Source organism: Bubalus kerabau, chromosome 8 (assembly GCF_029407905.1).
Source record: "Bubalus kerabau isolate K-KA32 ecotype Philippines breed swamp buffalo chromosome 8, PCC_UOA_SB_1v2, whole genome shotgun sequence".
Lineage (NCBI taxonomy): Eukaryota > Metazoa > Chordata > Mammalia > Artiodactyla > Bovidae > Bubalus > Bubalus kerabau.
The window spans coordinates 24,770,984-24,785,032 of NC_073631.1; the positions used below are offsets into that span (position 1 = coordinate 24,770,984).

General features: G+C 40.4%; 1 non-coding gene across 1 annotated transcript; it reads left to right on the forward strand.

Moving 5' to 3' along the window:
• Positions 1-3,801: 3,801 nt before the first annotated feature.
• On the forward strand, positions 3,802-3,923 carry LOC129659735 (small nucleolar RNA SNORA3/SNORA45 family). Its single transcript, XR_008718210.1, has one exon. It is a non-coding gene; the product is annotated as a small nucleolar RNA SNORA3/SNORA45 family (small nucleolar RNA).
• Positions 3,924-14,049: the final 10,126 nt, after the last annotated feature.

Genomic DNA, 14,049 nt, shown 5'->3' on the forward strand with positions numbered 1-14,049 from the left:
GATTTTTACAAAGAGTTCATACTCATTGACATCTCTGAGACTATTGTTATTTCTGAGAACCTGAATCCTAGAAAAATGTGTGATCTATATGAAATCAAGTAGATCAAGTAGCTGAACTCTGGCAGAGTCAAAATTCAAACACAAGCTGACTGACTCCATACCCAGAACTATTCCAAATTTTCTTCTTACCATCATCACTGATATTTTAAAATATGTATATAGTTTCTCTAGTAGCTTTTAAGAATATAAAAATCTATATAATAGACTTCAAAAGCTGAAACGTAAAACACTTTCAGTACATTCACTAAACAAATTGAAACCTATATAAAAGCAAAATATAAAGGAGAATGGTTTTCACATAAGTGATTTTGGTGCACAGTAAGAAATAATGAATGATTATCCCATGTCATCATGGCTGGCTTGATGGCAAAGGGGCAATAATTCATTCTGTTCATAAGTCAGTTGAGTTGCCTCAGTGGTAATAGCATGGGCAAAGGCAAGGCTGTATAATTAAAATACACATTTTAATAATTTTTAAATCAGGATAATCTAGAAATCTTCATATTCCTCCCAAGACCTAAATAGACATTTCTCCAAAGAAGACATTTAGATGGCCAAGAGGAACATGAAAAGGTGTTCCTAAAAGGTGTGGCTAATTATTAGAGAAAGGAAAATCAAGACAATTATGTATGACTTCACACCGGTCAAAATGGCCATCAAAAAAAATCTACAAACAATAATTACTGGAGAGCTGGAGAGGGTGTGGCAACAAGGGAACCTTCTTGCACTGTTGGTTGGAATGTAAATGTATATAATCACTATGGAGAACAGTATGGAGGTGCCTTACAAAACTAAAAATAGAACTATCATGTGACCCAGGAATCCACTACCAGGCACATATTCTGAGAAAACCATACTTCAGAAAGACACATGTACTCCAATGTTCATTGCAGCACAGTTTACAACAGCCAGGATACGGAAGCAACCTAAATGTCCATCAACAGATGAATGGATAAAGAAGATGTGGTACATATATGCAGTAGAATATTGTTCAGCCATAAAAGGCAATGAAATTGTGTCATTTGCAGAGATTTGGATGGACCTAGAGATGAACATACAGAGTGAAGTCAGAAAAAGAAAAACAAATATCATGTATCAACGCATATATGTGGACTCTAGAAAAAGCTATAGGTGAACTTATTTGCAAAGCAAAAATAGAGACACAAACATAGAGTGGACGTATGGACATAATAGGGGAAGGGGAGGGTGGAATGAATTGGGAGATTCAGATTGGCATATATATACTGCTGCTTCTGCTGCTGCTGCTAAGTCACTTCAGTCGTGTCCGACTCTGTGTGACCCCATAGACGGTAGCGCACCAGGCTCCCCCATCCCTGGGATTCTCCAGGCAAGAACACTGGAGTGGGTTGCCATTTCCTTCTCCAGTGCATGAAAGTGAAAAGTGAAAGTGAAGTTGCTCAGTCATGTCCGACTCTTCGCGACCCCATGGACTGCAGCCTAACAGGCTCCTCCGTCCATGGGATTTTCCAGGCAAGAGTACTGGAGTGGGGTGCCATTGCCTTCTCCGATATATATACTACCATGTGTACAAAAGATAACTAATGGGAAACTGCTATATAACATAGGGAGCTGTTTGGTACTCTGTGGTGACCTAGATGGGTGGGATGGTGGGGGGTGGGGGCGGGGGGGGGGTGGGAAGGATGTCCAAGAGGGAGGGAATATATATAATATATAACCCAACATTGTAAAACTATACTCCAATTTTAAAAAGCCTATCAGATATGAAAGAAAGGTGGATCAACTTGGTTTATGTTCATTTCCTAAGAGACAATAATCAACTGCATACCAGATTCACTAACTCTATTCACACTTCTACTCAAGTATAAAGGCTAAGAAAGATACCTGTAGGAAATGTGATTTCTTGTCAAATGGAGGTCACTTCCAAAGACAGACTGTCTTTTCCACAGGTCATCACCTTCCTCACATTCCATGATCAAAGAATGTTGGCTGAGTTGCTTAGAACTTACCTCAAATGTGACCAAGTTAATTATCCAATCATTCAGGCATAGAGTGAGTTTAGTCTTATGCACCACATCACATGGCCACCTATGTCACCAAAGTTTGCTACTGATCACAAGTGGGATCAGATATAAGAATCTAACTGGCTAAAAAATAAGTTAAAACATGCAATCTTCAGTTATCTCCCATTACATGAGAAAGCAAACCTGATAACAACTCTATAGAAACTCTGATAATTTAAGTTATCAAACATGTACCTGTTCATTTCCATATATATATATATATATACATTTATATAAATAAATCACATTTGCCTTCATAGCAAATAAAAGTAGTAATTTTAAAACAAACCATTCTTCAAACTTGCAAGTAGATACTCAGTTTGGAATACGAGTGTTTTTTGCTCTCAGTATATAGCTTTGTCTTCTGAAGCCTATTATACAGAGTGAAGTAAGCCAGAAAGAAAAACACCAATACAGTATACTAACGTATATATATGGAATTTAGAAAGATGGTAACAATAACCCTGTGTACGAGACAGCAAAAGAGACACTGATGTAGAGAACGGTCTTATGGACTCTGTTGGAGAGGGAGAGGGTGGGAAGATTTGGGAGAATGGCATTGAAACATGTGTAATATCATGTATGAAATGAGTTGCCAGTCCAGGTTCGATGCATGATACTGGATGCTTGGGGCTGGTGCACTGGGACGACCCAGAGGGATGGTGTGGGGAGGGAGGAGGGAGGAGGGTTCAGGATGGGGAGCACATGTATACCTGTGGTGGATTCGTTTTAATGTTTGGCAAAACTAATAACAGTGTTTGAGGTTTAAAAATAAAATAAAATTTAAAAAAAAAAGAAAGGAAAAAGAATCTTAAAAAACAAGCAAACAAACAAACTATGATTTACAAACAGGCAACCACAAATTTTAACTGAACCATGCTGTAATAAGAAAGATTGGCTCCCAGAAAATGTACAAATGTCCTTCAGAGTAACATTCACATGAAATGGATTTTGATTGTTGCTTTGATCATAGGGTTAGAAATGATGAAGTAGGAAATCTTATCCACCACATAAGCTGAGTGTGGAAACCTATATTAAGCAATCTGAGAAGCCTAAGTACAGAACATTAAGTCTCTAGAAATGTCTTACACATACAACTGAAATGGCAGAAAACAGAAATCTTCAGCCTTGCATGAGTATATTTCCACTTTTCAATTTATAAGAGCAATTACTGTAGGGACGGATATTTCATGGGGATTAATGACCACCTGAAGGTAATAATTCCTGCCCTCGTGTTAGGCCATCAACTCCCTTCAGAGATGAAACCTAATCAATCTGTCATTATTGAGCTGATGTTATATAGGTACTTAAAAAAAAAAAAAAACTATCTCATTTGATGCCAATAAACTCCTGAAGATAAAGGAACATAGCCCTCTTTAGCAGGACCATTCTGACTGATTTTGTTCCAAAAATATGCAGAGAAATTTAATAGTCTGACTAGAAAACTAAAATACTTGCCTACCCAAGACTAGGACTTCCCAAGCTAGTGATCAAGAACCTGCCTGCCAATGCAGGAGACACAAGAGACATGGATTTGATCCCTGGGTCAGGAAGATCCCCTGGAGGAGGGCATGGCAACCCACGCTAGTATTCCTGCCTGGAGAATCCTATGGACAGAGAAGCATGCTGGGCTGCAGTTCATGGGGTTGCAAAAAGTCGGACATGACGGAAGCGACTGAACACGCATGCACACACCCAACACTAGAGTCACATCCTGACAGCTCTTGTCAGGGTGTGCTAGAGTCCCCACAAAGAATCTGCTGGTCTTGATGCACTGGTGAGAGCAATCAGCCCCCAGAAGTGCCCAGGTCAGAAACATGCCTTCCCTGGCTCCAAGATGTAGTGGATTGGGTTACTACAAATTTCTGGGGAAAGGTGGAGTAGGAAATGGCAACCCACTCCAGTATTCAAGATTCCAAAGCAGCCTGTCATCCTGAAGGCCAACTTCTTCAGCAGAAGAGCTGAGGAGAAGATTAAGAGGGGGGAAGGGCTTGAGTCCTGGTAGACTGAAGCCACATATCATTACATGTTAACAAGTGCTTCTCTTAAAAAGAAAGAACTGAGTATAGCTTCTCAGGTGGTGCTAGTGGTAAAGAACCCACCTGCCAATGCAGGAGATGTAAGAGACTGCGGTTCAATCCCCGGGTTGGGAAAAATCCCCCAGAGGAGGGCATAGCAACCCACTCCAGTATTCTTGCCTGGAGAATCCCATGGACAGAGGACCCTGGTGAGCCATGGTTCATAGAGTCACAGAGAGTAAGACTTGACTAAAGTGACTTACCACACAAAGGGTGTTAAACCAAAAATAAATAATATATATTTATTATATATTATATAATATATATATATATATATATATATATATATATATAACACTTGCCCATAGCCACATTCATAGTAAGTCACTGATTGAACTCGAAGCCACAACTTCTCTGTAGCTATGAGAGTCATTTGTAACATGGGTAACAAGAGTTTTTACTCACTAAATAAACTTTATTTGGGGAGAGAATAAGTAGCAGTCACTGTCACAGGGGCTAGAAATACAACTATATGACTAATAAGGCATACATAGCGCCTGCCCTTAAGGGATTTTTAGTCCACTGGGAAAAATAGTCAAGTGATAAAGGAATTTCAAAATAAACTGCAAAACTCTACTATGGCTGGTATCCAGTGGTAGGAATATGTAATGCAGTTCTCCAGAGGAGGGGATTTGAAATGAGGAGCCTCTTGCTGAAGGTGAAAGAGGATCAAAAAGCAAAAAATGAAGACCATGGCATTCAGTCTCATCACTTCATGGCAAATAGATGGAGAAACAATTGAAACAGTGACAGACTTTATTTTGGAGGCTCCAAAATCACTGCAGATGGTGACTGAAGCCATGAAATTAAAAGATCCTTGCTCCTTGGAAGAAAAGCTATGACCAACGTAGATAGTATATTAAAAAGCAGAGACATTACTTTGTCAACAAAAGTCCATCTAGTAAAAGTTATGGTTTTTCCAGTAGGTATATATAGAGGTGAGAGTTGGACCATAAAGAAGTCTGAGCGCTGAAGAATTGATGCTTTTGAACTGTGGTGTTGGAGAAGACACTTGAGAGTCCCTTGGACAGCAAGGAGATCAAACCAGTCAATTCTAAAGGAAATTAACACTGAATATTCATTGGAGGAACTGATGCTGAGGCTGAAGCTGCAATACTTAGGCCACCTGGTGCGAAGAGCCAACTCATGGAAAGACCCCGATGCTGGGAAAGATTGTAGGCAGGAGGAGAAGGAGACAACAGAGGATGAGATGTTTGTATAGCATTAATGACTCAATGGACTTGAGCTTGAGCAGGTTCTGGGAGGTGGTGAAGGACAGGGAAGCCTGGTGTGCTGCAGCCCATGGGGTCACAAAGAGTCAGTCACGACTGAGCAACTGAACAACAACAACAATAGGAGGGCATTAGAAAAGTTTATCCACATAAAATGACCTTCAAACAGCAAATAATTGGGCTAAAAAGTGGATATGCAAGTAGTGGTTATAAAATATGCAAATGCATGGAGACGATTAAAGAAAAAAGCAACACATTCAAGGCACTGTAAGCTGTCACAGTTTGACCCAATAATTCAGGGCCTGGGTGAAGAGAGACGTGACTAGAGAATTAAGAGTAGCTAACAGCTTATTTTCTTGGGCTCCAAGAAAATAATATGGCAGCAGCAACCTGAAGAGGCATTGGTGGCCTGGGAAGCAGCCTTGCAGAGATCACAGTGAAGATGGAGGTGGGAGCAGTGTAGTGACCAGCACCCCCAATTCCTAGTGCAGAGTCAGAGGAGAGGAAAGGCTGGGGCCAAAGCTTGGCAATGGCAGTGGGATGGCCCCAAGGCGACCAGAACCAGCAGGGAGTCAGGGTACCTTTCCCTCCTGGGCATCCTACAACATTGGTTCCAGCCTTCCTCAGACCCCCTTCCCCAGACCCTCTTCCCAGCCACTCCAGCGGGGCCTTTGCCTCAACCCCAGGCCGCATGTTGACTGACACCCTATGGCCTGTGATGGATAACACACTCAACAAGTACCAGCAGTAGGACCATTAGGGCTCCAAGCATGTCATCCAGCCACATGGAGCAGCTGAAGGGCATGTCCCTGCTAGTTAAGGCCTGACAAAATGTGGTCCACTGGAGAAGGGAATGGCAAACCACTTCAGCATTCTTGTCTTGAGAAACCCATGAACAGTATGAAAAACCAAAAAAAGATATGACACTGAAAGATGAGCCCCCATGTTGGTAGGTGTCCAATATACTACTGGGGAAAAGTTGAGAAATAGTTACAGAAAGAATGAAAAGGCTGAGCTGAAGTGGAAACAATGTCCAGGTGTGGTTGTATCTGGTGGTGAAAGTAAAATCCAATGCTATAAAGAACAATATTGCATAGGAACCTGGAATGTTAGGTCCATGAATCAAGGTAAATTGGAAGTGGTCAAACAGGAGATGGCAAGAGCGAACATTGACATTTTAGAAATCAGTGAACTAAAGTGTTCAGGAATGGGCGAATTTAATTCAGGTGACCATTATATCTATTGTGGGTAAGAATAACTTAGAAGGAATGGAGTAGCCCTCATAGCCAACAAAAGGGTCAAAAATGCAGTACTTGGTTGCAGTCTCAAAAATGACAGAATGATCTCTGTTTGTATCCAAGGCAAACCATATCAAAATAATCCAAGACTATGCTCCAATCACTAATGATGGAGAAGATGAAGTTGAATGATTCTGTGAAGAGCTACAAGACCTCCTAGAATTAACACCAAAACAAGATGCCCTTTTCATCATGCTGCTAAGTCACTTCAGTCGTGTCCGACTCTGTGTGACCCCATAGATGGCAGCCCACCTGGCTCTCCCTGGGATTCTCCAGGCAAGAACACTGGAGTGGGTTGCCATTTCGTTCTCCAATGCATGAAAGGGAAAAGTGAAAGTGAAGTCTCTCAGTCTTGTCCGACTTTTCGCGACCCCATGGACTGCAGCCCACCAGGCTCCTCTGTCCATGGGATTTTCCAGGCAAGAGTACTGGAGTGGGGTGCCATTGCCTTCTCCACCTTTTCATCACAGGGGACTGGAATGCAAAAGTAGGAAGTCAAGAGATACCTGGAGTGACAGGCAAGTTTGGCCTTGGAGTACAACATGAAGCAGGGCAAAGGCTAACAGTGTTTTGCCAAGAGAACACACTGGTCAGAGCAAACATCCTCTTCCAAAAACACAAGCGACAACTCTATACATGGACATCACAAGATGGCCAATACCAAAATCAGATTGATTACATTCTTTGCAAGTGAAGATGGAGAAGTTCTATACAGTCAGTGAAAACAAAGACCTGCAGCTGACTGTGGCTCAGATCATCAGCTCCTTATTGCCAAATTCAGACTCAAATTGAAGAAAGTAGGGAAAACCACTAGACCATTCAGGTATGACCTAAATCAAATCCCTTATAATTATACAGTGGAAGTAACAAATAGGTTCAAGGGATTAGATCTGATAGAAAGAGTGCCTGAAGAACTGTGGATGGAAGTTCATAACGTTGCACAGGAGGAGGTGATAACCATGATGGTGTCATCACTCACCTAGAGCCAGACATCCTGGAAGGTGAAGTCAAGTGGGCCTTAGGAAGCATCACTACAAACAAAGCTAGTGGAGGTGATGGAATTCCAGCTGAGCCGTTTCAAATCATAACAGATGATGGTGTTAAGTGTTGCACTCAATATGTCAGCAAAGTTTGAAAACTCAGCAGTGGCCACAAGACTAGAAAAGGTCAGTTTTCATTTCAATCCCAAAGAAATACAATGCCAAAGAATGTTCAATTACTGTACAATTGCACTCATTTCACATGCTAGCAAGATTATGCTCAAAATCCTTCAAGCTAGGCTTCAGCAGTATGTGAATTGAGAACTTCCAGATGTACAGCTGGATTTAGAAAAGGCAGAGGAATAAGAGGTCAAAATGCCAACATATACTGGATCATAGAAAAAGCAAGGGAATTAAAAAAAAAAAAACATCTACTTCTGCTTCATTGACTACAATGAAGCCTTTGACTGTGTGGATCACAACAAACTATGGAATATTCTTAAAGAGATGGGAATACCAGACCACCTTACTGGCCTCTTGAGAAACCTGTATGCTGGACAAGAAGCAACAGTTAGAACTGAACATGGAACAACAAACTGATTCAAAATCAGGAAAGAAGTACATCAGGGCTGTATATTGTCACCTGCTTATTTAACATATGCAGAGTACATCATACGAAATGCCAGACTAGGACTAGAAGAAGCACAAGCTGGAATCAAGATTGCCAGGAGAAATACCAGCAACCTCAGATAGGCAAATGATATGACTTTGATGGCAGAAAGTGAAGTGGAACTAAAGAGCCTGTTGATGAAGGTGAAAGAGGAGGGTGAAAACCTGCCTTAAAACTCAGCATTCAAAAAACAAAGATCATGGCATCTGGTCCCACCATTTCATGGCAAGTAGATGGAGAAAAGTGGAAACAGTGACAGATTTCATTTTCTTGGGCTCCAAAATCACTGCAGATGGTGACAGCAGCCATTAAATTAAAAGATGCTTGCTCCTTGGAAGAAAAACTATGACAAACCTAGGCAGCATGTTAAAAGTAGAGACATTACTTTGCCAACAAAGGTCTGTATAGTCAAATCTATGGCTTTTCCAGTAGTTATGTATGGATGTGAGATTTGGACCATAAAGAAGGCTGAGCACCAAAAATTGATGCTTTTGAACTCGTGCTGGAGAAGACTCTGAACATCCCTTGGATAGCAAGAAGGAACCAGTCAATCCTAAAGGAAATCAACCTTGAATATTCATTGGAAGGACTTATACTGAAGCTTCAATATTTTGGGCACCTGATGTGAAGAGCTGACTCATTGGAAAAGACCCTGATGCTGGGAAAGATTGAGGGCAAGAGGGGAAGGGGACAACAGAGGATGAGATTGTTGGATGGCATTATCAACCTAATGGACATGAGTTTAAATCAACTCCAGGACATAACGAAATGAAGCACAGGAAAGGCTGGCATGCTGCAGTCCATGAGGTTGCAAATAGTGAATAAAAACAAAGAGCTTAATCATCTGATGTAAACATTAGCAGGGCTTACCCTAAAGGAAATGGCAGGGTCATCTGAGTTTAAAGCGAAGAGCTGACATGGTCAGATTTTAGAAAACTAAATGTGACCAGAGGGAATCATGGTGGAGCTCAGCCTCAGCACTGTTGTCTGGAAAACCAGTCTTCCAATGTAGACAAGAGATGACGGTGGCAGGGGGAAAGGGGAAGCATTGAGATTATTACAAAATAATGAGGAAGTAGGAGGTGACATTCCCTAAGAGAAGGTGAAAAGGAAAATTTCAAAAACTCTCTCTTTCCCTGTGGAGAGAGTGAAATTTTAGGGGACATCCAAGTAGAAATGTCTGTTAGATATGTGGATGCAGAGGCTTCATGCTGAGGAGAAAAGGCTGGGATAGAAATAAAGTCTTAGTAAATATCTGAACACATATGCTGATTAAAGCACTCAAAGGGGATCAAATTCCCTAGGGGGTATAGTGAAAAGAGAAGAGATAAGAGAAATGAACCAAGAAGTCAGCTAAGTGTTTGAAACCTTATGAGTGATGAGAAGTGACAGAAGGTACATGAAGGCACAACAAAGTATGCAGATGAGATGGGAAAACATTATATGAGTGTGTTGTCACAAAGGCTCTAATAGCAACTGTGTATTTTTATTTCCAGTATCCATTCCCTCTTCTTATGGGAAGGCTATCTTAACTTTGATTTGGGTTGACTCTTTATTCCGTCTCAACCATGTTCTTCAGATGCAGGACTTCACCCCTAGGTTCCAGGAGGTGAATACATAAAATAAACAAAACCAGTTAGCCTATTTAGCCCCTTCCTGTCTACAATGATTGTTTCATGGAAAGGGCAGGGCACACACCTCTAATCAATCAGTCAGTGTCAATAGGTACCATGATTGCATGCTGAGTTACTTAGGAAAAAGATTCTTCTGTTGAATAGGTATGGTGATTCTATGAAGTTGAATCTATAACTTTTCTCCATAGAGTCTGAGAAGGGAGCCAACCCAAAGATAGGCAAGGAAGATGGATCCTACTAACATCACAGGAGCTCTTAATCAGAAGCAGGTTACAGTTTGAAGTTCATCTTCCCCATCTTCCTACCAAGAGTCTCTATAGCCTAAATAGTCCCATGTTTTCTCCTTTCTTGTACTCAAAATTACCTAGAAGCTTTTGCCATGTTAACTTTATTATTTTTGTTTTTTTAAAAGCAGTTTCTTCTGATTATAAAAGAAATTTAAAGTCATGAGAAAAGTGCATATGGAGAAATGGAGAAATTACAATGAAGATCATAAAAATTAGCACTAATCACACTACTCAAGGATACCAACTGTTTAAATCTCAACATAGAGATTGTATATGATATAATTAAAGAAAAACTGTCAAAAAAAGAAAAAGACTATAAGGGAATGTGTTAAAATATCAATTCAGGATATTTTGAATATGCAAGAATGAAGAATTTCATCTTCTCCCTGTGAGAATTAATATGGCATCTCTGTACACTATCTTTATGTAAAGGATCTTCACAGATTTTTTTCCCCCTTCTGCCCAACTGACAGTGGTTCAGCTCTCCCTACCATGAACTGGGGGATCCAGAATTGAGACAGTCAGCATTTATAATTCTCCCTTTCTCCCTGAATAGGTAAAAATTCTGTGATTGATTACAAGCCCTTCAAGAAGAGGTGGGTGTCATAAAAATAAAACAAGAACACTATATATAACTCAGATGACCATTACATCAACTACTGTGGGCAGGAATCCCTTAGAAGAAATGGAGTGGCCATCATAGTCAACAAAAGAGTCAAAATGCAGGACTTGGATGCAATCTCAAAAACGGCAGTATGATCTCTGTTTGCTTCCAAGGCAAACCATTCAATATCACAGTAATCCAAGTCTATGCCCCAACCAGTAATGCTGAAGAAGCTGAAGTTGAACAGTTCTATGAATACGTACAAAACCTTTTAGAACTAACACCCAGAAAAGATGTCCTTTTCATTATAGGGGACTGGAATGCAAAAGTAGGACGTCAAGAAACAACTGGAGTAACAGGCAAATTTGGCCTTGGAGTACAGAATGAAGCAGGGCAAAGGCTAATAGTTTTGCCAAGAGAACACACTGGTCATAGCAAACACCCTCGTCCAACAACACAAAAGGAGACTCTACACATGGACATCACCAGACAGTCAATACCAAAATCAGATTGATTATACTTTTTGCAGCCAAAGAGGAAGAAGCTTTATACAGTCAGCAAAAACAAGACTGGGAGCTTACTGTGGCTCAGATCATGAACTTCTTATTGCCAAATTCAGACTTAAATTGAAGAAAGTGGGGAAAACCACTAAACCATTCAGGTATGACCAATATCAGATCCCTTATGATTATACAGTGGAAGTGGGAAATAGATTTAAGGGACTCGACTGATAGAGTGCCTGATGAACTATGGACAGAGGTTTGTGACATTGTACAAGAGACAGCGAGCAAGACCACCCCTAAGAAAAATGCAAAAAAGCAAAATGCCTGTCTGAGGAGGCCTTAAAAAAGAGCTATGAAAAGAAGAGAACTGAAATCAAAGGAGAAAGGAAAGATATACCCTTTTGAATGCAGAGTTTCAAAGAATAGCAAGGAGAGATAAGAAAGCTTTCCTCAGTGATCAGTGTGAAGAAATAGAGGAAAATAATAGAAGGGGAAAGCCTAGAGATCTCTTCAAGAAATTAGAGATACTAAGGGAACCTTTCATGCAAAGATGGGCACAAAAAAAGAGACAACTAGTATGCATCTAACAGAAGCAGAAGATATTAAGAACAGATGGCAAGAATACACAGAAGAACTGTACAAAAAAAAGATCTTCATGAGCCAGATAATCACGATGGTGTGATCATTCACCTAGAGCCAGACATCCTGTAATGTGAAGTCAAGTGGGCCTTAGGAAGCATCACTACAAACAAAATCAGTGGAGGTGATGGAATTCCAGTTGAGTTATTTCAAATCCTAAAAGATGATGCTGTGAAAGTGCTGTACTCAATATGCCAGCAAATTTGGAAAACTCAGCAGTGGCCACAGGACTGGAAAAGGTCAGTTTTCATTCCAATCCCAAAGAAAGGCAATGCCAAAGAATGCTCAAACTACTGCACAACTGCACTCATCTCACACGCTAGTAAAGTAATGCTCAAAATTCTCCAAGCCAGGCTTCAACAGTATGTAAACCATGAACTTCCAGATATTCATGCTGGATTTAGAAAAGGCAGAAGAACCAGAAATCAAATTGCCAACATCCATTGGATCATCAAAAAAGCAAGAGAGTTTCAGAAAAATATCTATTTCTTCTTTACTGACTATCCTAAAACCTTTGACTTTGTGGATCACCATAAACTGTGGAAAATTCTGAAAGAGATGGGAATACCAGACCACCTGTCGTGCCTCTTGAAAAACCTAAATGCAGGTCAAGAAGCAACAGTTAGAACTGGATATGGAACAACAGACTGGTTCCAAATAGGAAAAGGAGTACATCAAAGCTGTATATTGTCACCCTGCTTATTTAACTTATATGCAGAGTACATCATGAGAAATGCTGGACTGGATGAAGCACAAGCTGGAATCAAGATTGCTGGGAGAAATATCAATAACCTCAGATATGAAGATGACACCACCCTTATGGCAGAAAGTGAAGAGGAACTAAAGAGCCTCTTGATAAAAGTAAAAGAGGAAAGTGAAAAAACTGGCTTAAAAGTCAACATTCAGAAAACTAAGTCATGGCATCCAGTCCCATCATTTCATGGCAAATAGATAGGGAAAGAGTGGAAACAGTGAGAGACTTTATTTTGGGGGGGTGGGGGGGCTCCAAAATCACTGCAGATGGTGACTGCATTCAGGAAGTTAAAAGACACTTGCTCCTTGGAAGAAAAGTTATGACCAACCTAGATTGCTTATAAAAAGCAGAGACATTACTTTGCCAACAAACGTCCATCTAGTCAAAGCTATGGTTTTTCCAGTAGTCATGTATGGATGTGAGAGTTGGACTATAAAGAAAGCTGAGTGCCGAAGAATTGATGCTTTTGAACTATGGTGTTGGAGAAGACTCTTGAGAGTTCCCTGGACAGCAAGGAGATCCAACCAGTCCATCCTAAAGGAGATCAGTCCTGGGTATTCATTGGAAGGACTGATGCTGAAGCTGAAACTCCAATACTTTGGCCAACGATGCAAAGAACTTACTCATTTGAAAAGACCTTGATGCTCAGAAAGTTTGAAGGAGGAAGGAGAAATGGATGACAGAGGATGAGATGGTTGGATGGCATCACTGACTCTATAGACATGAGTTTGAGTAAATTCCAGGAGTTGGTGATTGACAGGGAGCCCTGGCGTGTTGCAATCCCTGAGGTCGCAAAGGGTCAGACATGACTGAATGACTGAACTGAACTGACAAAGGTTATATATAATTCCAGAGCACATGTTTTAAAATGTTGTTTTAAACTAGTAAGTATGATTATATTTATTAAATTCTGAATGTTAACATACAGAATTAACCATATAATCTTGACAAAATCATCCTGGGGCAGGAGTTTGCAGCTCTGGGTTTAACCAGCAATCTAACACCAACCAATATGGGCAAGTAATTTTGTCCACTTTTGTAAAGTAATGAATTTTCCCTCTTGTCAAAATCAACTTAAAATGAGCTCAGTCTGTTTCAAGCACTCAATATATCCTGGCAGTGGGGGTGGGGGTGTAGTTAGCAAATAACCTTCTATAAAAATAATTTTAAAATTCATTAAAAAATTACATTTAGAAAACCCATTTCTTTACAAGTAAGAAGTTGTATGCTAAGAAGTGGCATCTTAATTTACACACAACTCTCATGTA